This window comes from Pezoporus flaviventris, unplaced genomic scaffold, assembly GCF_033815535.1.
Source record: "Pezoporus flaviventris isolate CSIRO_AGI_PZ_B2104156 unplaced genomic scaffold, CSIRO_AGI_Pfla_v1 ptg000073l, whole genome shotgun sequence".
NCBI classification, from domain to species: Eukaryota; Metazoa; Chordata; class Aves; order Psittaciformes; family Psittacidae; genus Pezoporus; species Pezoporus flaviventris.
In genome coordinates, this window is record NW_026892621.1 from 4,161,125 (window position 1) to 4,186,979 (window position 25,855).

The following is a 25,855-nucleotide window of genomic DNA, read 5'->3' on the forward strand; positions in this document are numbered from 1 at the left end:
ATTTCATTAGAGAGCTTTTCATATTTTGGCTTAATTTCCTGCCATAAGCTCTCACTTCCAGCAGAAGTGGTATGAGTACCAACCTGTGTAACTATCACAGATGATGTGCTCAAAGCAAGCCACAGGGCTGGTAACATGGACAAGCAGTTCATGGGTTTTGTCTGCAGTTAAAGCTTCACAGTGCATCAGAGCATTTGTCACATGGAGAAAAACTGTGGATTTGGTTAGGTTCTTATACCTCAGGTTTTTCCTTTGTGAAGAAAAAGTAGGAGCAGTGCTATACTTCAGGGCTTAGGTGCCATTGCAGAATATATGTAACAGTCTAATTACATACTGCTGCCAAAGGGACAGTCCCTTTTTCCCCTCTCAGCCCCAGCTGCACGCTTCTTCCCTTCTATGCAGGGTCATGATCTAGCAGTCATGACCCTGCGTAGTGAGTCAGATTTTGTGTTCTCATGACTAATTTCCCCATCCCAGCACTTTTTGTTTAACACAAGAGAAGGAGCCGGGAGGCTCAACTGGTGGATGAGATGTGTAGAGAATGGAATAACAGCCTACAGATCAGTTACTTGGTTTGTGAACCTGCAGCCTGAGTATTTACAAACTCTGTGATCCCAGAAAGAGTATTTTTTGCCATATGCAAAGAGTATCTCAAAAGCTATACCTTCTTACTCATCTGTTTATCACACTGACAGAAGCAGCAATATCATTATATACAATCACAGCTTAAGTTGCTAAATTAGGATTTTTGTCTATTATTCATAAATTCCACCTATGTTACAATTAACTCACCTCTTACACTATAGGTATTGTTTGATTTGAAAAAAAAGCCCATTTGACTTCTTCAAAAGGGGTATTAAAAAACAATAAGAGTAAACAGGAAGGGTCCAAAGTTTGCTGATAAACACAGGTTTATAAGATGCTTGAGACTTAAAACATACACAGTGAAAAAGTGCAATATTAGATTGTGAAATAGTAGATTAAATATTATGCAAACGAATGCAAAGCAACAGTCTAGGAAAAGACAGCCTCCATCATAGGTAAACAGGGGTTCAGGTTTAGCTCTTGCCAACCAGACAGAGAGATGTGAGATTTATTGTGAATAACTCCCTAAAAATGCCAGCCCAGTGCTCAGCAGTGGTTAAGACAAGAAACAATGTGAGGAATTTAGGATGAGAGCTGAGAACAGAGGAAAGTAGTTAGTGCATTGTATAAGTTCAGGATGTCCCCACATTTTGAATACAGCATGCAGATCTGTTCCTGTGCCAGAACATATGGTTAATAAGAGGAACAGAAAAGGGCAGCAGGGATTTTAAGAGCTAGAAACCAGATTTTCCATAAGTGACTAACTAGATTAGGACTCTTCAGCTGGGAAAATAAAAGGATGACAGAGAAAAGTTATTTTTAAGACAAGTACCTCTCACAAGCCTATGGAGTTCTGTTGTAGAGACTAAACAGATAGACCTGAATGAGAATTAAGCAAACTCAGAGAGTGAGTACTTGGGTGTGTATTTACAGGCATTTCTATGCCAGGTTCTCACAGCACTTCACAAACCACAGCAAATCCAGTGACAGATGATGAGGAAGAGTGCTGTGAACAAACAAGTGTTTTGCCCTGCTGTGACCTCCCATCCTATAGCAGTCAGTGACAGGTCTTCCTGAGTTAGAGGCCCAGTTTCTATTTCTGTACATTTGAAAGTCTTCTATAGTTTTATGCTTCTGTAAGTTGCCTTTTGTGCTTTGTGCTCACCCTGCTATGATTTTATATTGAAAGTGCCAGAGCCAGGGGCTTTCAAGTTCTCATTTAGCAACAAATTACTCTTTCTGACAAATGACTTCTTTCAGTTAATATTGCTCTTTGTTCTGCAGTTCAGCCTTCTTAGGCTTGGAGGTAAAGGCCCTTTCAGTTTGTTTGGTTTGGTATTTTGGGGGGGGGGGCATTGTTTGATTGTTTTGAGTGAGAGTTGTTTGTTTTTAAGTCAGTAGATGATGCTGAGTCTCTAGTAGAGCATCTTTAAACTCTGAGGCACCTGCAAGCATTTTATCCATTCAGCTGTTATTGGAAATGAAGACAGATTGATTTGCCTAAGGGCATATGATGAATGAATGAGAGGGATGGGAGACAAAGTTGAGGAGCAAAGGCTGGCAGTTTGATGTTTCAGTATCCAGCCATACAACTTCCTTGCCATAATTCTTACTGTGTAACAACAGTTATCCTGCAGGTTCACCATACTGCCAGACACAGCTACATGACATATGCTAGAGCTGAACGTGATTGATATATACTTACACATGAAGATTTTGATTTTGTATGGTCTCAGTACCGACCACAGTTAAAGCAGAGCATGTACCTATTGACAAGGTGCAACTGGAGAGTTTTAGGACTAATATACAAAGCAGATGCCTTCCATTTGTGTAATGGGACTTCTCACACAATTTGACTACCAGATTTAGAGACATCTGTGAACTGAATTGACAGGCTGAGAGAGCTGGGCTGGTTCAGCCTGGGGAAGGCTCCTTAAGGGGAGACCTGAGAGCAGCTCCAGTGCCTAAAGGGACTACAAGAAACCCAGAGAGGGGCTTTGAACAAGGGCCTGTAGGGACAGGCCGAGGGGAATGGCTTTAATCTGCCAGAGGGGAGACTGAGATGAGCTCTTAGGCAGAAGCTCTTCCCTGTGAGGGTGCTGAGGCGCTGGCACAGGGTGCCCAGAGAAGCTGCGGCTGCCCCATCCCTGGCAGTGTTCAAGGGCAGGTTGGACACAGGGGCTTGGGGCAAGCTGCTCTAGTGGAAGGGGTCCCTGTCTGCGCAGGGGGTTGGAACTGGATGAGCTTTTAGGTCCCTTCCTGCACAAACCAGGCTGGGATGCAGTAAATGAATTACCAGATTTTAATTTACATGCATCTCTGAAGTATTACAATACAGATCTTAATGTTTTACTGTATGTAGGAAGTACATGAAGTATAATAGAACTACACAGCATATTCCCACCAAAAAGGTGTGTATATACAGTGTTTTGGAATTAATTTCTACTTTTACTAAATGCAGCCAATATTATCAGTTTGTCACTTTCAAGTGACAGCATCTCAGTTCAGTCATTGCAAGACATTTTCATCCCTTTCCTACTTCTGCTCCGTGCTGATCTGATTTTGCTTGTTTTCCATCGTGAATGGTTCATCAGTTACTTTCCTCTTAGTCCAATTATGCAATTCCAAATGGGCAGATTTTCTGCCTTCAAAATATGCCTTAAATCCAAGGTTCTGACGAAGCCCAGTTTGACCAAGAATAATCACCAATTATCTATTGATACACATTACTTAGCATTTAAGTCATGTGAACCTCCTAACTTAAAAAGGATTTAGGACACAAGTTTTAGATCCAGCTCTACTCTCCAAGTGCTCCCTAGTTCTCGGGATCTTGAGCTGGTAATCCAGGACTGCCTGGGCTTTTTAGGAAAATCATGGCTGAGATTTAGCAATGCTCTTGTACCTTCACAAAACCCTCACAGAATTCTGAGGAGTGCATGTTTTGCCTTGCTTGACCTTTGTTTAAGTAAGTAGGACAAACACAGTTTTCTTCCATACCCAGAAACTGGAGTTAAAAAATAGCAATATGACATGAAACTACTTTGAAACATTCTACAGTGAAGCAGAAATCCCATCTGCTTTAACTTAAGGGTTAAAAAGCAGTTCTGTATTTGCAGAAAGGTTTCAAAAAACCCTGAAAATCCTCCACAGGTATATTCTAAAGAAATATCTGGGTGTTAACTGCAGGAATGAAGATACATAGAATACATAAAAAGATGGTGTTTTCAGAGGTTTTGTTTATACATAGCACTTTCCTTGGCAACCCAAAGTAGCATTAACATGTGTGACATGGGTTCTAAAAGAGCAAGTTTAAAGCACACAGGATTGTCAGCCCAGATTGCTCCCAAAAAAAGGGGAAGTCAAAAAAACGGGGTGGGCAGAAGAAGGAGAAATGTTTTCCCATGCAGGTATTCTGGAAAGTATTGCAGACTCTACCCAGCATAGTGAACAGCTTACAGAGAAGCCAGGCTCCAAGGAGAAGTACAATGAGGAACTCTGCAGTCAGAAAACACAGAAGTTTCCTAACTAAGTGTTCAGTGTTAACATTTATCATCCTGATTCTAGGAGCAATGCGATGATTCTAGGAGTGATATGACCACAGGCTACAGAAATAGCCACAGATGGAGTCACATGGAGTGATGTAATGTGAGCATGGAATAAATCCTTGCTTTTTTCAAATGGAAAAAATTATATTCAGCAAAACTCTAGGAAAACCACAAACCAACAAAAAGGTTAGCCCCAGTGCACCCAATCAGGTCATGGGCAATATTCATCCATATGGATCCTGAGAGAGCTGGGCTGTTCAGCCTGGGGAAGAGAAGGCTCCTTAAGGGGAGACCTGAGAGCAGCTCCAGTGCCTAAAGGGGCTACAGGAAACCTGGAGAGGGGCTTTTGACAAGGACCTGTAGGGACAGACTGAGGGGGAATGGCTTTAACCTGCCAGAGGGGAGACTGAGATGAGCTCTTTGGCAGAAGCTCTTCCCTGTGAGGGTGCTGAGGCGTTGGCACAGGGTGCCCAGAGAAGCTGTGGCTGCCCCATCCCTGGCAGTGCTCAAGGCCAGGTTGGACACAGGGGCTTGGAGCAAGCTGCTCTAGTGGAAGGGGTCCCTGTCTGTGGCAGGGGGTTAGAGCTGGATGAGCTTTAAGGTCCCTTCTAACACAAACTGGTCTGGGATTCTGTGATGCTTACATCAGTATCCCACGGCAGAAAAATCTTATACTAACATTAGCATAACAGTGCCAAGTGCACTGAAGTAATGGATAAGACCTTCATTTCTGGAAAAGCTAATCTGCATTTAATGTGTTTCAGTTTTGCACCCCACTCCCGTAGTTATGTGCTCCAGGATAAGGTTTTCCAGAGTCTACAGTATTTTGAAGAGATCTTACTAAAAACATACTCCTAAAACTTTTCTAAGGAAGCCAGGTAGAAAATAAACCATTAGAATATATTGAAAACACACAGCATAGTGCTGAGCTGTGAATGGTTAAAGAAAATTAATAGCTGTATGCATTGTGCTAATGCACGAATGCAAGCAGAGAGCATCATTCTGTATGCCCTGGTGCATGAGATCATTGGCCAAGTAACTGAATATTTCAAACCGCATGAGAAAGCATCACCCCTTCCAGCATGGAATATGGCTAGAAAAGAGAAAAAAGGGTTAAAATCTCCTTTAAGAAACAACAAAACAAAACAAGGGCCCTGCTTTCTATGAGCTGCACATGACTTGCCAGGTCCATCTTATAGAACTGGTACTGAATTTAAAGTAGCCCATAAATAGGTTCTGCATTATGTCATCTTTCTATCACATTGTAACACCATTGACAAGGTCAGAAACAGGCTCATTTGACTTTGGAGCCTATCATAGCTCCTGGTTGTTGAAGTTACTTTTCCCAGATTCATGCATTGCAGTTTTCTTTTATTCCAGTGTACTTGAATATGAAGGTGTGATGCTTTATGCCGCTTAATTCTTTTCATAAAGCCAGGTGTTAATAAGGAAATAATGTGCTTTTAATAAAAAATGCACAAGAAAAATATATACAACAATATTATACCAAATTTCAGATTATAATGAGCAACAACTACAAAGACATTGGATTTAAAACTGTACAGGGCTCCAGCTGTGGCTCTACCAGAAACTACTTAGTCAAGTCATAGAATAGAATCATAGAATAATTAGGGTTGGAAAGGACCTCAAGATCATCCAGTTCCAACCCCCCTGCCATAGGCAGGGACGCCTCACAATAAACCATGTCACCCAAGCCCTCATCCAACCTGGTCTTGAACAATGCCAGGGATGGAGCATTCACAACCTCCCTGGGCAACCCATTCCAGTGCCTCACCACCCTAACAGGAAAGAACTTCTTCCTTATATCCAGTCTAAACTTCCCCTGTTTCAGTTTTAACCTGTCACCCCTTGTCCTATCACTACAGTCCCTAATGAAGAGTCCCTCCCCAGCATCCCTATAGGCCCCCTTCAGATACTGGAAGGCTGCTATGAGGTCTCCACGCAGCCTTCTCTTCTCCAGGCTGAACAGCCCCAACTTCCTCAGCCTATCTTCATACAGGAGGTGCTCCAGCCCCTGATCATCCTCGTGGCCTCCTCTGGACTTGTTCCAACAGTTCCATGTCCTTTTTATGTTGAGGACACCAGAACTGCACACAATGCTCCAGGTGAGGTCTCACGAGAGCAGAGTAGAGGGGCAGGATCACCTCCTTCGACCTGCTGGTCACACTGCTTTTGATGCAGCCCAGGATACGGTTGCTTTCTGGGCTGCGAGCGCACACTGAAGCCGGCTCATGTTCATTTTCTCATCAACCAACACCCCCAAGTCCTTCTCCTCAGGGCTGCTCTGAATCTCTTCTCCGTGAGGAAGGATGAAGCAAAGAAAGCTGAACATCACAGGACTCTGAGTGTGACTGTTATGAGGACTCAATTCTCATATTTTGGAAAATGTTTTGTTCAGTAAGGGTCCATAGCCTCCTGATGCCTCTATTTCCTATCCTTGAAGTGGGAACAGGCACGTTTCCTTTGTTCTTACAATACTTTTACCTGTTTAAAGGCATCAGCATTGGTTATATGAGGGACATACTCATTTCTAATCCAGGATTCCTGCTAGCATTGGCTATGACTGTAATATTGACAAGAAAAATTTCTCTAATGCTTACTAACACTGGAAAGCTACCAAAAAGACCCCAAACACCACATCACACTGAATCAACAAACTATTGGAAACCGACAAAAAGCCCCTTTACTACTTAGAACAAGAAGGATTAAAGAGCATACTAGAATAGAAAATAGAACTATTTCCTACATGAATTCCCACTTTAGCCATGAATCAGCTGTAGGCGTTAGTCCACTTCTGGTGGATGAGAGGCAGAGTGTGCCGTGGAAGTCAGGAGGGAACCTCACTGACATTCCTGGGCCAAGCAGGTGCTTGTGCCCATGCACAGCAAACTTCACGCTGTAGGAGAAAGTCCCACCTCCAAATAGCATGGTCCTCCTCCATCTGAGGCATCTGCCTCCTTTCTTGGCTATGGGGCATGGGGAACCAAGAGGCAAAAAGACTCCCAGTAGAGAAATCCATCATAGAAAGGCATGTTCTCCAAAAGCACATGTTTGTATATCCTTTTCCACTAGGAAAAACTGGTTCTGATTTAGTGGTGTTTTTTCTTTGCATTCTTATCACTCAAAGCATTTACACATTTGTTCCCAACATCTGTAATAGCTCCTATGCCTACCTAGGAAGGGTTTTACTTGCAGCATAAACAAGCTGGTTTTGCTGTTCAAAGTATAAACAGAATCAAAATTCAGAGTTCTCAGCATGCTGAATGACACTGCAATGTTATGAACATCGCACTGTTCTGGGTAGAAGCCCTATTTGCTCCGTGGCCTGTAAAAGAACATCATTAGCACTCAGCTCCTGTTGCAGTAGTTACAGGGATCCTTGATTTTATAGGGGCTATTTGATCCAAAACTGTGTCTGAGGAGTGTCAAATGCCACCATAAATCAGCAAGTTCCCTAAAGAATAAAAGTGATGACTGCTTTGTTTCCAAGCTGGGAAGGACAGTTAAACCCTGTTGAGATATAACATTCCAGGAGTTCTGGAGAACAGCATTTGTACTGCTTACAAGTCTTTCTGGAAAATGTATAAAGACTTCCAGTGAGAAGTTTAAAATAAAAAGTTGTATGGCAACAACTTATCTTGAACTTATAAATTCTTGTTTGCGTAAAGCTCTGATCTCCCAAAGCCAGTTGTGTAGCAACAACTCAGTGTTTAATCCTGCAAAGGGAAATTCTTCTATGTATTGTTAGTAGTATGGCTCATCCATGATACGATCTTGGTCTGGCTTGAGGAACAGACTATAGTCCCTGACCAATTCCTTTGAACTTTGACAGTACAATGCTGTTAATGCTTATGATTCTGCCAAGAGTGGGATGATCCTGTCCTGTGATCCAGCCAGTCTTTTGGAACTCCAGCAGTTCCAGCTCTCATCTCATTTTAGCGCTACATGTGGAAACCTCCTCTGACTATCTGCTATTCCCATCTTCTGGGGTAGAAGACCTAGGTCGTTACTTCACAAGGCACATGGACCTTTCTTTCTCTCCTTCATTACCTGATATGACTTTTGTCAGCAGAGGTTTAATAGGAAACAGAATCATTAATGCAGCCCTCATAGGAAGAAAAGAAGCAGAAAGTGCCCATGAGTCCAGGCCTGCCCTCATCCCTTCTCCTTGCTGTTCTGCAGACAAGGGGTCAGCTGGGCTTTGCTCTCCCTCTCAGCATGGAGGTTTTCTCTATTTGACTGGAGGACTCCAGACTAGAAGCCATCTCAAGCCTGTGGTAAAAGCAGGTGCACAAGGAACAGAAATGCAAATAAGGACCATGACGCAATGAAAGCTGGCTGCCCTGGGTATTGATGAGGGATGTTGTCATCAGGTGGATCTCTAACTGATGGAAGCAGATAGGATGGTGGAACAGAATGTGAGGCGTTACTGGAAGCTGTTATCAGGCATTTTCAGAAGCTCTGTACCCCAAGGGCAAATTGTATTCTATACACTTGGGAGAACTGGCAACCTCACCAACTCCAGTGCAGAGTGTTTGGGATAATCAAAGAAATACACATATATACACTCCCACATGCTTTCATGTTCCTGTTGTGCAAGTTTTCTTCCTTGGGATATTTTGGGATCCAGACTGGACTCTTTGAGGTTAATTCTGCAGTACCAGCACCAAATTCAGAATGGAAGATATTCTGCAGCTGTTCAACACTGACGGCTTATGCACAGCTAGTATCAAGAGTGGTAGCTGAAGATAAAGCAACTGGAGTACAGAAAGTGGCATGAAGTCACAGACATGGAACTCAAGTCACTGAGATACAGGAAAAGAATTGAGGAAACTATGCATCTTGGGATGGTCCTGAAGGAGCTGGCCAATGAAGTTGCTAAGCCACTGGCCATCATATTTGAAAAATCATGGCAGTCAGGTGAAGTTCCCGAAGACTGGCAAAAGGGAAATATAACCCCCATTTTCAAGAAGGGGAAAATGGATGACCCAGGGAACTACAGAGCAGTCAGTCTCACCTCTGTGCCTGGCAACATCTTGGAGCAGATTCTCCTGGAAGGCATGCTAAGGCACATGAAACACAACAAGGTGCTTGGTGACAGCCAGCATGGCTTCACTAAGGGGAAATCCTGCCTGACCAATTTGGTGGCCTTCTATGATGGGGCTACAGAACTGATGGACAGGGGTAGAGCAGTTGATGTCATCTACCTGGACTTGTGTAAAGCGTTCGACACTGTCCCACACGACATCCTTGTCTCTAAGTTGGAGAGACATCAGTTTGATGGATGGACCACTTGGTGGATAAAGAACTGGCTGGATGGCCACATGCAAAGAGTTGGGGTCAAGTAGGATGCTTCTGCTTTAAAGAAAGTTTTACTTCTTTTGCTACTTTTATCTGAAGGGAGGAATCCAGGCCTGTTAAAGCTGCGATGATTGCACATCTGTTTCCTAACTTGGATGCTGTAACAGTGCAAGTGTTTTTGGAATCTGCAAATCAGTTCTTTCTGGATTAGAAGTTCCTTCATCATGGAGTGGAAGAGCCTCTTAAGAAGCTTTAGAGGATAAAGTGAAGACCATTTTTGAAGTTTGTCAATGAAACAAAACAAAACCATTAGGGGTAAAGTCTCCTTACCTACACGCTAGGTCCTCATGTTCTGCCACAGCCAAGTCGGCTACAGAAACCCTGCTCTGGTTTTCAGCAGGCTGGTTTGCAGTAGGCTTTCCACTCTTTCCTGATGGAACTGGTTTGTTTGGGGTAAATACACATGAATAAGAGGAAAATCCTGGAACTTATTTTGTCCCAAGGAACTGGTCTACATTATTTGATAATTTGTAATGAAGGGATGTCTCATCTAAACCAGAAGCTTTGTCTTGAAGCTCTGAAACCTTCCCTGACAAAAGCTGCACCAAAATCAATTAATTTCCATGCAAAACCTTTGACTTTGTGTCTTATTTTCCAATGAGAAAACTTGTATTTGGAAGATTCCGGAAGAGTTCTCTTGCTGAACAGATGAGTTTAAAATAATCACTGTGTAGGACAAGGAACTCTTTGAAAATCATGAGCTTCAGCAGTGTCACCCAACAGATGCGTTTTGCATAAGGAATTAACTTGAAAGAAATATGCATAAGCATTCTCTACTGCTCTGCAGTAATTTTCAGAGTACAGTGAGTAATCTAACACTGCATCTGAAAGCAGCTGCAATTTATAGATAATCATCTTTGCATATGAATAATTTTGATTTGTGAATAACGGATTTCTGCTTCTTCTGAAAGAGATTAAACATCTCCTGCTTCCTGTTAGAGAGCAATTACAATTTATGTGGACAGTTTAGTATTGAACACTGCAGTGAGGTTGGAAGTTGTACTTCATTCTTAACTTGTTCAGTTGCTTTTTGCTATTATCCAACAAATACCACTGAAGCAGAAGCTTAAGGCCCATAAAGTGATAACTGATGGGACTCTAAGCAGTTAAATTATATGAACACAAGAGAATCTGAATGTTTTGAATTATCTTTGTGCTTACTTCAAACCAGACACACAAATCTTTCTTTATTCGAGTACTTACAATATATTGCAAGAGAAGATGTGATCACAGAATATCCATGCCAGTTTTAGTATAGGTAGAACAAGTAAAAATAGCAGTTATCATAGGTTTCAACCTGGAAAGCAGTTTTAGGATACACATTCCCTGGGGGCTACTGTAAGTATTTATGCAGTAAATTTATGCAGTATTAAAGATGTGCCTACCAGTCCTCTAACACAACCTTCACTGGGGGTGTTGATACACCCTCTGCAACGTTTGAGGAGGTTTCATATTTATGGTACAGGAACTGGTCAAGACGTTCCTACTAACAGAATGTATTGGACATTTCAACCTCTGGGCACGGTTCCTGGCACTGAGATTTCTGAAATACCTCTTTCTTGCATAGTCTCTGGTCACCATTTGCACAAGAGTTACTGGAAAAAAGCATCACTGTAAATATCCGCTTTCTCAATAAGTTTTTCCTCCCCTCACAGAGGACTTGAATATTGTGTGTCTTATTACTGGAGTAGAGAAGAGGAACCACCAAAGCTCTGTTAACATGGCCAGTATGGTTTTGTTTCCCATCTGGCCTCTTTAAAAAGCAGCACAACATGGATGTAAAAGCTACCCATATTGCATTCAGATTTCCACCGCTGTGGTGAAAAGAGCTGTGAAATACTGCATTTTGCTTGTTGGAGAAGAACAGTCATTTAATGCTGCTGGTACTTGGAGACACTTAAACGATGAGATCATATCATTTTATGATCTCAGAGTTCAGTGTGTAATTGAAACCAGGAGAATAAACCACTGCCTTTTGGAAGGCAAAATGTCTCTATTGCGTATGCATTGACCCACATTCGGAGAGGCAGGATACAGAAAGGTGGGGGTTGGTGCAGTTTGCCACAATCAGAGGGGCAAGGTACAATAGCATCAAAGTGATATTTTTCGTAGGAATTGATAGTCAATGTAAAGGTGTGGTGGGTGTGGAAAACAGGAAGAAAAGCAAACACTGGATAAGAAGTATTAGTGTGAAGGCTACATGGGTACTTCAGGCAAAAAAGTACTCATTTCACCAATTCAAGTATCAAAGAAGAATGATCCTGCTGACTCCATGGTTCACTTCCTGTATCTTTGTCCTTAAATGAAAGAGATTTCTGACTGCATGTTTATTTGCAGTGATTCTGGCCAGAATACGAGTGCTTATTGTGGCATCTATTTAATCTGAAGTGGTACAACAGCCAAATTTGAATCTGGACAGTTACATAAACAATATTGCACAAGTTTCTGATTAAGAACTAAATGTGTAAAACTTGGCTCTGGTTTATGTAACAGTTCCTCTTCATTAGCCTGCACTCAAGAATTTGGGTAATTCCTCAGTGAAATAATTACATTTCCCACAAGCCCTTGTTAGCACATAAACTTGGACTGAAGTCACATATGCTTATGTGAGTTAGAAACTCACAGATTCATCAGCTCTTTAAGCAATATTAATTGCTTGCATGCTGCTGAAGGAAATCATGGCATCCCTTCAGCTTTGTGTCTGCCTGTAAGGAGAGTTGGGTCAAAGGAAGAACCAGAAAAAGTCAGGCAAAGCATTTATTCTGGGCTTCAAGACTTTGAGGAAAGCACTGTGAGCATCTAACTGTGTGTGAAGGAATTGAATGCAAAGCCTGTGAAAGAAACCAGATCCAGAAAGGTGCTAGAGAGCACATGGTGGGAGGCACTCTCACAAGGTCAGAGGCAGAGAGATTACATGCAGGAAGCTGGCAGGCAGGTTGAGGTGGGTGGATTAGGGGGGATTGGATCAGGTTTGGGGCTGTTTCTCACAGCACTATACTGGTTCTTACAGCTTAATTCTGGCAATGTCATTAATCAGCAAGACAGGATACTGTGAACTGGATTTTGAAATCGAGGGCTGCCTATCTGCAGAAAGGGAGCGATTATCATCCCTCACTTTTGTAGCCAGAGGAAACAGTTCCTAGATATTAGAGCCACTTTCTACGATAGATGCTCAAGTTGTATCTGGTTCAGCTTCACTCTTACATCCCATGGCTACTGCTTCCTTCTGTACAGTAGCACCAATGTGAAAAACAATTACCTTAATGTGATCTTGGAGATCTGTGTATTAGAGTGTGCTCAGATAGAATAGAGAAGGGATAGGGAAGTGAGAGGGAAGCCATTCGCCATGCATTCACTCATATACACAAACTACACTGATCTGGGTTCTGAACAGATTTGAACTCCTTTTAAAGAATTGAATCTTGTGTAAATCTAAAAATAGTAATAGTAGTGTATCATTAACTTTAGCATTCTTACTAGTCTTTCAGATACAAGTTCCTTCAATTACTTTAGGAGAAAGGAATGATTGTCAAATTTCCTTTGTTTTTCAGTCTCAGTAGATCAGCTCATTGGCTTCTGAAATGAAATCCAGTAGTGTTTTCTCAGGAACAAAATTGCTACAAGAATCCCCTTTTCTACATGGCCATGCACTCCCGAAGCGTCACCTACCATTCACAGTACAGGGGTGGAAATGTTGATGGGGAAGTGTGAAGCTGAGCAGAGGAAGGTAAAACAGCCAGTTAGACTGCACATCCACTAGTTTGTAAACTAACTCAAGGGAACGTGTCAATTCCTGAGTTCTGGGTGCTGGACCGAGTGTTGCCACATAGGCTTCAAGGTGTGCACACTTAAAAAGGATTTCTAAACAGTACTTATTTAACATAGGAGTTTAATACATTCAAACAGGGCATAAAACTTTCTTAAGGGTCTCTTATGTACCTTGTGGAAACAGAGAATAAAAGCAGTCTCCAGTGCATGAGTAAAATTAGTTACGGTATTTAAATGCTTTTCACAACTACCGTAGTATCAATTTATCAGACATTAAATGCTTAGCTCTCTCAGGAGAGTAACCATATACTTTTGTATTTAGTGAGCAATACATAATGCACTGTTCAAAGTAAAACCATATCCACAATTTGAAACCCTTGCTCATGACAAAACAAGATGTATAAAGGTATAGCCAACTTTTAATATATAATCTGAAGAAGACCAGAGCTGCTTCTGCACCTTGAAAACATTATCTTTGATTAAATAGTGATTACAATCTTCCCTCAGATAAAAAAACAATATATGTGTATATATATTTATGTGTATAATTTCAAAATCAAAGCCTTGCACTTACTGCATCTTCTTCTGCATGTCATCTGATGGCATTGGAACCAATCCCAACATCCCAGAATGCAGCTTGGCAGGTATTAGTCTCCTGCTTATAATGGGCTCTCTAATTGCAATGCATTTTTTTCCCTTTTGAACTAGCTAACTAACCTGTAATTTTTCTTGGTATCTGCCCAAAGGTAAATGAAGTATCTGATACACCCAAGGAATTCCTCATCTGCTACAGGTGACTTCAGATTGGGAGTTGCCATCATCAAATGAATCTACATGTAACCAGGTTTCAGTAATATCCTCAGGCAAGACGGATTGCTCCTGCTTCCATTTTTACACTGTTTATTAGTTCTTATAAGAAGAATGGTGAAGCCTGCATGCAAGTCTCCTCCCCTGAGCTCCAGCACAAGATTGAAGCTGAGAGAGATTCTGATCATTGAGCAAGTATTGACTTGATTTAGTAAGATAGGAAGAACCTCAACGAGCAATTGCAACTGCTGCTACCCACTAACTTCAGGTGCTTGGCAATTCAGCAGATCAGCAGTGAGCACGCTTATGCCTGACCCACTTTTTGTTCCCCATTTTGCAAACTCAGGGTTATTCTTGTTATTTTGCATTTGGCACTTTGCATTTAGGTAAATGCATGATGATAAAGCATCTTCCACTGTCACAATTTGAAAAGATTCTGCCATTAGCATGTCTAGCTGTTGAAAGTCTATGAATATGTAGAAGTGAGGAGGAGGCTGCAGTATTAAATGCAAAGCAGCATGCTGTGATAATGGGCCTAAAAAGAAAAAGGGGTTGAGCTTGAACTAAAAGACTAACGCTTCTTCCGTTTTCCTCCTTTTGAGCAATGCTGAATTTGTGCTGCTTTATGTTCCTCCAGCTGTTCCTATAGCCTCTTCTTCCTGCCGGCATCTCGAGCAGCAGAGCTGGGGATTCACTGTCCTCACCAGCTGTCTCTTCTCTTCACATTAACACCATGGTTGCTGGCTGGCCTACTTGTGTGTCAGGCACAAAAGTCTGCCCTCTCATATCGAGGGTAAATTGCAGCTTCTCTAAGAGTGGAACCACTGTGAGCAGTATAGTACTTTTTCTTCATCCCTTTCCTCCGATAAAGACCTATGCTCTCCAGTGCAGCAGCTTCATGGACTTCTCCTTTCTGAAAGAGCACAGAGGGGAGGCAAAGAGGTTGCTGTCTTTCTTTCTTATCATGCCTGTGCATTATCATTGTGACCTCTGCCTTGTTCCACATGTGGGAAAGTAGGCAAGGATCCTGAGAATAGTGTAAAACAAAGACAAACCAGCCTTTTCACTCAATATATATGGGCTTTGGGTAGAAAGAAAATCAATTCTCTTGTGGGGAGATGAAATGTTTCCCTGAAATGTTACCCATCTGGGCAAGATAGTATTGCACTAGAAACACACAGCCTTTCACCAGTAAAGCACTTCTTTTCACGTGCAGTCAGTCATTAGATAGGTCCTGTGTGTGCCATGGTATAGCACTGTTCTGCTTCTGGACAGCCCTTCTTTTTGTACTACTAGCAAGTGTCCACTCAGGTGTATTCCCATGTAGATTCAAATTAAAACTAACAAAGTGCATGTCAGCCAAAATACTAAACCCTGCAGTGGAGAAACTGGATTCAGAAATCACACACACAGTCTAGAGAGTGCAGAGTGAATACTGCAACACATGCTAAGGCCATGGCTGCAAGCGCCACTGCCTCTTGGGATGCACAAAGCCATTGCAACACACAGGTGTGGGACTTAATGAAAGCTTGCTTTGATATGTCTGGTAAAACATTCACCTTCCTGACTATGGTTCTCATCAAGAGATCAACGACTTTTGTCTTTAAGTACAGATTTTTATTGAAGGTCTCAGCTAGACGTTACCAAATAATCAGTCCCAAGCACTTGAAGTTTGGCTTTTGGAAGGCATAGAAAATACAGGATTTATACTGTTAATTCTGGGGTAGCCTTTACTCTAGATAGCAGCACAGCTTTCTCTGCCTGACATTTCAAGCTTCTGCATCCAAACCTGTTTCGTGTCATTTATGTCTCCTAATTACAAAGTTAGTTTCAAATCCATCATAGGTTTCCTAACAGGAAAGGTTCCATAATCTTCCATATGAAATTTGGGAAAAGCAACTCAGTTTTAGACAGCTTTTTTAGGTACCAGTGAATTGGTAGACAAACAGATTAAATTCTAGTTTCCTAATAAAAATAGTAATATTATTCCTATAATAAGTAATAATAATACACAGTAGGAAGTAAAGTAACAAAAGTAAAAGTGAGAAAAAAATCAGCTAGTTGTTGAGAAGACTTAATTTCAGTTCAGCTTAAGAAAATATTATCCCAGTATCTATAAATTCATGGATTTACTTCAAGCAGTTTCTCTCCATTTCAGTTCACACTTGGATGCTAAAGGATACACCACATGTGAACAGTGGGAAGGAGCCTGTGGTTCAGTAACAGTCTCTGACATAACACACCAGGCTTGGAAGAGCTTTCAACACTAGTTGACATGTTTGGGACTTCTGCTTAGGAACAACGTTAAGTCCTGCATTGCCTACCTGCAGGTCCCCTGTTTTCAAAAGGAGAAAAGGACACTGTAAATCTTAGAATCATAGAATGGTTTGGGTTGGAAAGGACCTTAAGATCATCCAGTTCCACCCCCCTGCCATGGGCAGGGCACCTCACACAAGACCATGTCACCCAAGGCTCAACCTAGCCTTGAACACTGGCAGGGGTGGAGCATTTACCACTTCTCTGGGCACCCTGTGCCAGTGCCTCACCACTCTCACAGTAAAGAACTCCTTCTTTACCTCCAGCCTGAACTTCCCCTGTTTCAGTTTGAACCCATCACCCCTTTTCCTATTGCTACAGTCCCTGATGAAGAGTCGCTCTCCAGCATCCTTGTAGTCCCCTTCAGACACTGGAAGCTGCTCTGAGGTCTCCATGCAGCTTCTCTTCTCCAGGCTGAACAGCCCCAACTTTCTCAGCCTGTCTTCATACCCCTGATCAACCTCGTGGCCTCTGGCCTCACTACAACAGATCCATGTCCTTCTTATTTTGAGGACACCAGAATTGCGCACAGTGCTGCAAGTGAGGTCTCATGAGAGCAGAGTAGAGGGGCAGGATCACCTCCTTTGACCAACCTTGTGGCTAAAGCAGAATCGTCTGTTTCAGATAGCTTATTGACAAGGATCTCTTGGATCAGCATGTGGGTACAGTAGTGTAAAAGACTGTAGGTATGTGTGTAGACATTTTCTAAAAGCAAAACCAACCTAAAAGTGCAGTAAAAATACCTCTGCATAAAATTCAGTCAGCTATTAAAAATGCTGGTGAAGTCTCAGTGTCAGAAGGCGTGAATGTCACTGTTTATCAAACACATTGATTCTGCTTTCTTCCTTTAGCACAGTTACTTTAATCATTATTTCAACAATGACATACTGTATGAGATGGAGGGTTGGGGCTTGGCTTCTATAGTGTGGTTCAGCTTTTAGATTTGTGCTCCAGACTTCTGTGCGCACCTTTTATTTGTATGCAAACAGTATTTGTGCAGGTGTCTGCCTGGTGGTTGGGGCATGCAAAACCACGGCTTGCCAAAACTTGGTTTGGGCACCAGAGGGACGTGTTCTTCCATTTCAACCAAAGTCCACATTCTTGATGGAAGAACTTACGATTTCTTCCTGTATTGCAAATGAATAAGAGTACAAGATATAGTAGAATAAAACTTTGTGACAGAATTCTGGACTCTGATGCCTCCAAACTAAGGTTTCTGTCTTAACCCCCTGATACTTACTGATAACTGATACATTCCAGGATAACAAAAGCTGATTCTCCCCAAATCTGAGGCAGGGGAAAAGAGTGATCCCTGATTGGAAATACTGCAAAAAGGGAACAAGCTAAGGAACCTCAGCCATGAGGTCTTTAAGCAGGGACTTCTGTACACCTTCTGGAATCAAAATCAGTAAGTGTTAAATTGGAGTATCAAACTGAATCAATTGATCGTAAAACTTAATATAACTCTGAGTATCAAAATGAACAGGTTTTCAATTAAAACTTCCAGTGCAGTATGATTAGAAGTGAAATAAAGCCAACAGCTCTTTTGGAGGAGAACTGCATAGGTATAACAGGGGTTTGTGCGAGGATTGGTTCAGTGGAAAGGGAACTCAGTCCATTTTCTTGCAAATGCTGGTGCATCCTTTAGCTCTGCATTCAGCTACTGCTCTTGTTTGTAGGTATGGCATCACTATCCTCTTTGGCTTTCCCAGTAGGAGTGATACAGTGCTGCTTGCTTAGGAGGAAAAGTACAGTTCATATTCTCAAGTACCTGGAGAGAGGTACTGGAAGGAGCATAGAGCATTCCCGCACACAGCACATATCCACGCTATAGGAGCATGCAAAAACCAGACAAAAGATATCATTCAGGCTTCAGAAATTAAGTAAGTAGCAACCACATCAACTACAACAGAATCCAGACTAGCTAGCAGATGAGGGAGTGCTGACTTACTGAGGTATGTTGAGTAGGTAGCCAACAATATTAGTCTAGCATACTATGAATGCCCACAATACTCATCCCAGTCTTTTTGCTTCAGATTTTGAAGAAGTGTGGGATATCTGCCGATGAACTGAAACACAGTATAGCTTTGGAGCTTAGAGGGAAAACCTATGGTAAGCTGGCATTCTGGGGGAAAAGCTCACTACATTCCCATTTTGTTACTCTGTCTTCCAGGCCAGGTTGGACGGGGCTTGGAGCAACCTGCTCTAGTGGAAAGTGTCCCTGCCCGTGGCAGGGAGTTGGAGCTGGATGAGCTTTAACGTCCCTTCCAACACAAAGCATTCTAGGACTCTGTGATTCTCCTACAGCCCGATCAATGGTAATCTACTAGTGATCTGGATTCAGCTGAAGTTGGGAATATAACTTGACATTACTCTCAACTTGTCATCTCCTTCAAAGCAGATGACAAAAGATTTGTGCTTCATTGTCAAACACAAGCATGTATTGCTGCCAAGAAAAAGGATGCTGGGCAAAGGGGTTCTGATGGCCATTGCCTGGCATGGGTCTATGTTTGGGAAAAAAAATGCACTTCCAGTCATTTGGGTGTGGGGCTTTTCATGGAGCCGTCTTGATTCACGTGCTTTCCTAAGGAGCCTTAGGGAATGGCTCGGCCTATCTCTTGCTCCAAATTTCAAGCAGATTTGACACATGAGCCAAGATCTCAGAAATAATTAAATTCCCAACATTTCTTGGAAGACAGGAACCAAAGGCAGGAAAAAAAGAGTGGATTTTGAGTTTTTTCCTTCAAGGAAACCATTTCCCACTGTGCTGTTGACTACAGCAGGCTGGCCAGTCACCATTTACCTAAAACTGGATTCGCCACCCTCTGTGAGGATTTTGCCCTGTGGGGGTGACCCTGAAATGAGACACAGAGCTAAGATATCCCTATTTATTAGGGGAGCAAAGGTGCTTTATGGATGAGACCATATCAAACTATAGTGAAGCTGCTTCAGTTTTGCTGCTCATAAAGCAATGGTTTGTCTTTCTTGAAATGTACTCAACTAACACTGAGTACAGAGTGAGCAGAGTCTTCCTGTCCTCAAAGAAGCATACACTCAACAGATTGTACCATAGCTGAGGCACCAAATAAAATCTGGGGTGGAACTATATACAGCATTTTGGTCCTTGGCTAGAGGACCATAGTTTGCCTCATGTATGAATGGGCAAGGTTGGGTAATAACTTTTAATCTCTCTCTCTAAGGTCATTTGGATATAGCCAGGGTGCCAGAGAATGAGAACCTGAATGTAGCTGCTGAAGTGGCAATATGTTGGATCAGGTTTTTCTGAGGACTGAAAGTAACACAGTGATAAAGCTGTGCAGGAAACTTTGTCCAAAATCATAAAATGCTTCACTTTTTTTTCCTTAGAGCACAGCCCTATCTGTGTCATTCCTTTTCCATTTGTTGTTCTCGGCCTGAATTCCTTAGATAACTTTGCTAGAGACTTGAGTTTTATTGTAGATATGGAAAACTGCCTAGAAGTTTTGCTCTTTGGTTTTTCTGGCTGCTCTCCAGCCTCAGGAACACTCAAGACGCAGCACATTCAACTTGCTCCAGCAATCGGTCTTTAAAATAAGGCCAAAACTAAAGCACACCATACAAAATTACCCCTGCTGCTTCCCAAGTAATGCCTTCAGAAACCAGGCAAAGGGAGCTGTGACCCAGACCTTCAGAGGGCGAGTTCTAACTCTGCTCTACTTGCCTAAAACACAGCAACAAGTAAAGGTGGCAGCGTTAGAGGTCAGTGAGCACTGCTCAGTGCTGCAGATCCTGAATTACTGATGCTTCTATGACCATCCAATAACCAAAGATGCTGTGGGCTGTGCACACATGTAAGTTGTTCTCAGTGCTGGTCTGGCTAGTACCTGCTGCTGACAACAGTGAAGATATACGTGGAGAGAGCTGGGTTCTGCTAGACAACTGTTAACAAAAACTTAGCTGACTTCTGTGAAACATTTATAGCTACATACAACCAGCAGAAAACCTGCAGAATAACAGATGGAGTTACATGAAGCCTATAAAGATGGTAAGCTATATTTGAAGGTGTCTGAGAGCATGACACATAATATACACTATACATCCAGGTGGTACAGATAACCATGCCTACTTGACAGTTCCAAACATAAAGTCCTGATTTCTGTTGCTTATTAGTTTGCCAGCACATTATTTGAACTCTAAATCTGCATGCTCAGTCTCTGCCCTAAGGTGACAGTATGCTTGTGTGTGCCCCCAGATGGACAAGACAGCAACAATCAATTGCTGAAGAAAGAAAAATAGTAAAATGAGTAAGCATTTCCAACTATTTCTTTGAAGCTGGAGTGTGCCCAGCCTTTCAAGAAAGTGTTTCAAATATGGTGAGATGGTTACTTTGATTAAGGATGTGTTTATTGACATCTTGTGAACTGGTATAGTTCCCCTTGCTGGCCATCCACTGGTTTTACTTACAGGCTGAACTGGCTGTTGGGTCACAGTCCCAGGCAAGCTGAAAGCATGAACAGCATGGACTTATACATAGGTTGCCAGGGGCCAAGACTGTGCCCGTCATCCTTTCTCATGGTGGAGAGAGAGTTTAAATGCTTAAGCCCTGAAACTTAAGACGTCAGCATCAAACCTCCCAAGAAACTTGTGCATGTTCCCCGGAACATATTCCATGATCACTCTGTGCTGTCAGAGACCTTTGATGAAGGCAGAACACAGCACCCAGACTTTGCATGAGGCTTTTAACATGTTTACTCTTTACTCAGAAGGTGCACCAGAAAGAAGATAAGATGAAGAAAGAAGACAACTGATATTCCTGTCACTCCGTTTCCTCACTGCACTGAAGCAGAGCTGGGACTGTGCTGAGCGTCTTCCAGGTTTCTACAATTCCTTTAATTTCAGCCTTCCTTCAGAAGTTTCTCTTTCTGCCACTCCTAAATATCACTTTATTTTGACATCATTCTGTCCTACAGTTACACTGGATCTTTCCGCTACAAAGCCTGCTTGTCTCCACCCCTGTGGTACTCACAGCTTTCTGTGAGCTTCAGTGAGTCTGCTTGGGTTCCCTCACCACTAGTGGAAACTGTGTGTCCTTGAGCAACTGACTGAGCCTCTGCCTCGGTTCCCCATTCTGGAAAAGGGGAATTGGTATTTCATGTCCCCCACCTTTGGTCTTGACCTGTGTTTCAGTTATAAGAAAAGGTAGGCTTTCATACAACACATGTAGTAACTCTTTTTTACTGAGCCATGAGAGGAAGGATTTCACAAGAGCATGGACTCACAGAAGGACAGAGCCTGGACACACACAGAACTGGGGCAGTTAAGGGAAGTTATGATCCCGAGGCAGCCAAAGAGTTTAAGAGTTGGGCAACAACTCCAGACCTTCCTGTGTGCTGAATGTCCTGGCTGACACAGGCTTTGATAAAGGAGGATATTATTGCTTTTTTTGCAACTTCTGACCTGATGCCAGATATTGTCCAATTGTAGACAGTCCTCAAAAAGCTTGGTTGTGTTTTTTCTATCAGAGGATATGAATGACTGATATTTCCTTCAAAAGAATTCCAAATAAATAGGTGAAATGTACTAAATCTCAGACTATCTGGGAAAAAAAATGTAAAACCTAGCTCTTTGGGGGGGGTGAGTTTGACAGTTTTCTATTGTAAAGACAAATTCAACCTATTCGCTCACCTTCATTACTCAGAGGCTTCAGAGGATTTGTTCTATAGCTGAACAACAGTTAGATGAGGCCACAGAGGAGCCCAGCAGGCCTGACAGCAAGGAGGTGAACCTCTGTCATGGATACAGCGCCTGGCTCAGTGGGTTCAGATCCTGCCCCAGCCTTCTGGCTATTTCATAACGGCTCTGAGTCCTCACACAACTGTGCCTCGAGTTCTGCTCCATCAGCTCACCCACTGTGGGTGGTGTAGGATCACAGAGCAATGCCTTCAGGTCCTTTGTACCTCAGAGGCTCTCACTGTACAGTGCACTTCACCAGCTGGTAAGTGGCAAACCTGAAGTGCTGCAAAACTACCATCTGCCATGTTCATATATTCATATACATAAGTAACAGGCATTTTGCATATTTATTTTTAGGTGTTTTTTCTTTAGAAGACATGCAGCCTGAGACACAGTGAAACAGCTTCAAACACTCACTTGATGGCTCCATTAGCTTTTTCTCTGCTGTGATTTAAAACATATAGGTCCAAATTTCTTCTACAAAGTTAGTGAGGGAAAGGAAGAACTGTAAATTAGCAGCATCATTTGTAAAATACTTGGATTGTGTTTTTCAAATTGTTCCATGTGATTATAACATTTCAGCTATACTGGTACAAAACTGTTCACTTGCATAAAATGTGGCATGTGAAGTACTTTCAAGGTCACACAGCTGAGGCAAAGGAGGTTTAGTCTTCATGTATTAGAAGGAATCCAAACAAAGATACCCATGCAGTTTTAAACACCCACCTAATACTCACAAGAGATGGTTTCTAGGCTTCTTTAGAAAGCACAGTGTGAGCTACTGCACTTAGGATCAAGGACCAAAGCAAATCTAAAAATTGCATCATACACAAGGCCAAGGAAGTAAGGTGCTGAGTCCTATTGCTTCATCCAGTGCAAGAGACTCCATTGCAGCAATGAGTTAAGAAGCTGAAGTAAGAGGTAGGCTGAGACACTGCAATATGTGAGCAACACAGAGCAGGGCTGGTTCAGGTACTCAGAGCTGAACTGTCAGGTTAGTTTGGAGGAGCAGAACTTCGCTGCTCTCACGAGTGCCCATGAATCCCATGACTGAACTGTGGCACATGTGGAAAATGCAATCCAGAATACATATAATCTCAGTCATCACTTGGAAACTTCTGACCTATATGCAAACTTCCAAGGAGCTACCACTGCAGATACACTATCACTGCAATTATGGGTAGCCATGGAGCTCCAGTTTTGTGTATGTATAATACATTGTTATGCAAACACACGTCTACTTTTAAACCTCAGTTTCATGGTCATCATGGATTTAATTTCAAAGCATCAAAAAGAAGGCAGGAATAAAGCCTTCTGCAAATAGGCCTCAGTTACATCTAGAAAGACTTTTTACAAACAGTTCAAACACAGGCAGCCTGAAACCCTGAAATGCAACCGTGCTGGTCAGGAAAGGACAGTCACAACAAATGGTGCACTTAAAAATGCAGCTTGTACTTGGTACAATTTCATTCTTGTGCTGGTTTAATATTTAAATAGAAAAAGACAAAGATTATTAGATTTTTTCATCCAAAAATGATGAGATTCCCACCAAATTCTTTATATGAGATTCACAAAATGCCCCTTAGAAATAGCACTTGGGCTCTTCTATCTGCTCTCAGATTCATTAATTTAACCTTGTGTAGCAGGTCCATCACGTGTTTAATCCTGACCCTTTAGCCTGGGTTCACAGGTTCACTAATTCTCCCCATGTCACTGTACAATTAAAAGCACTGCAAAAGCTGTGAAAATCATATTCCCTCCCTCCGTCCGTCCATCCATCCATCCATCCATCCATCCATCCATCCATCCATCCATCCATCCATCCATCCCCTGAGACTCACCAGAGCCTGACACCCCTTCCCACACCCAGCTTGCCCACTGGCACCATCAGGAGTGGTCTTGATCCGAAGGAGAAATCCAAAGGCTTGAGGCAGACCCGTCTGGGAGCAGAAACCAAGTGCACTGGAGTTAACAGTTCCTGGGGAGAACACAGGCAGGAGCTGAGCCAGTCCCAGCGATTCCCCTTTCCACAGGCTCCAAATGCATTCTTTGTGTTAGCAGAAATACCTGGACCCACAGGCTGGACTCGAGTGTCACATGGGGGACAGAGCTAAAAAAGGCAAACCCATCGGCTCAGTTCAAACTCCCCCAGTGTGTCAGTGTTTTCCCTCAGGCTGTTTATGTGCTTCTTCCAAACTTTTATACAGTTTCCCTGGAATTTTAATATCCAGCTCCCTTTGGTTGCATCCTTTTTCACTCTTTTATTTTTAGATGCAGTATTTCACAGTGGTCTGCAGAGCCTGCTTGACGCCAGCAAATGTAACTGGATCCTGAGTCCCTGCGAGCCAGGAATTGCAGCCATGATCAGCATGCTGCCGAGAGCAAGAGCACAAACCTTGGCACTGGCCACAGACACATAGTCTGAATCCTCCATTTATCTCATGGCAGGGCTTGGGAAAGGAGGCAAGAAGAGTTCATCAGAATGTAAGGAATAGCTGGGAAAGGTTAGGGGTAAGCAAATAGAAATCAGCAATGCAAATAAGTCTGTCCTACAACAGATTTGTGTGACCAGACTGCCAAAAGCAAGATCAGAGATTTACAGAAAATGAACAGGGATGTTTCATTCTCCAGTAAGCTAGTAACAGGACAGGCATGCACAAAGCAGATTGCCTTTAGAAAAGGCTTCTGTCAGCAAGGTTGACTTTAGTGCAGTAAATCAGAATAGGCTGCTTGGCAGCAGGTCACTGCTGACAGTGATCTCACAGGTCAGACTTTCCAAGTTACGATGGCTCGCTTGATACACACAGAACTGCAGCAACCAGTTCTGTCCAGGATTCATGTGGGCTATCCCATCTTCCACCCAGCCTTTGGTAGGAAGGTGTCAGGTTGTTACCTTGCTCTTTCACAGCATGCAGCTGGAATACATTTGGTCTCTGCTAGTAAGGAGCTGAATTACCAAAAGAAGTGTGAACATCTGTTTCATTTTCTATCACTTCTGTCCCTTTCTTCCTGTAGCAGAGAACAAAATGAAGGATTGCCAGTGCTTCTGATTGAGAAATTATTCATCCTAACTATTCTAGGATCTGTAACTATGGTATCCAGTGTCTACAATGCAGTGGGACCACTTCACAGGAGAAAAAACCAAGAGCATGGAGGCAGTTATTTCCCAAAGGTGACATGATGAGTCAGCAGCAGAGCCCAGATTAGATGAGTGTTCAGACTGCCCATCCCACGTGCAGCTCACTAAACCACAGCTCCTCCTGCAGCCTCCAGGGAATAAAGTTCATTTACCCCAGTGGTAAATGCACGACTCCTGCCCTCGCACATCACGTGGTTATTGATTGAAGTTTTGGCAGGCTTAGCCCTTCCCAAGAAAGAGTGCAATTCATAGAATCCCAAAATCCCAGCCTGGTTTGTGTTGGAAGGGCCCTTAAAGCTCATCCAGCTCCACCCCCTGCCATGGGCAGGGACCCCTTCCACTAGAGCAGCTTGCTCCAAGCCCCTGTGTCCAACCTGCCCTTGAACACTGCCAGGGATGGGGCAGCCACAGCTTCTCTGGGCACCCTGTGCCAGCGCCTCAGCACCCTCACAGGGAAGAGCTTCTGCCTCAGAGCTCATCTCAGTCTCCCCTCAGGCAGGTTCAAGCCATTCCCCTTGGCCTGTCCCTACAGGCCCTTGTCTTGTAAAAAGTCCCTCTCCAGGTTTCTTGTAGCCCCTTTAGCTATTGGAAGGCTGAAATC

General features: G+C 42.8%; 2 protein-coding genes across 5 annotated transcripts in view; one reads left to right on the forward strand and one right to left on the reverse strand.

Moving 5' to 3' along the window:
* RAF1 (Raf-1 proto-oncogene, serine/threonine kinase) overlaps positions 1-24,119 on the reverse strand; it is a 78,221-nt gene extending 54,102 nt beyond the window's left edge. The window contains exon 1 of the mRNA XM_061472935.1: positions 23,957-24,119. The gene's annotated coding sequence lies outside the window, so the exon portion shown is untranslated. The remainder of the gene's footprint in view (positions 1-23,956) is intronic.
* Positions 1-25,855, forward strand: part of CNBP (CCHC-type zinc finger nucleic acid binding protein) — a 95,845-nt gene that overhangs the window by 29,847 nt on the left and 40,143 nt on the right. The gene's annotated exons all lie outside the window — the stretch shown is intronic.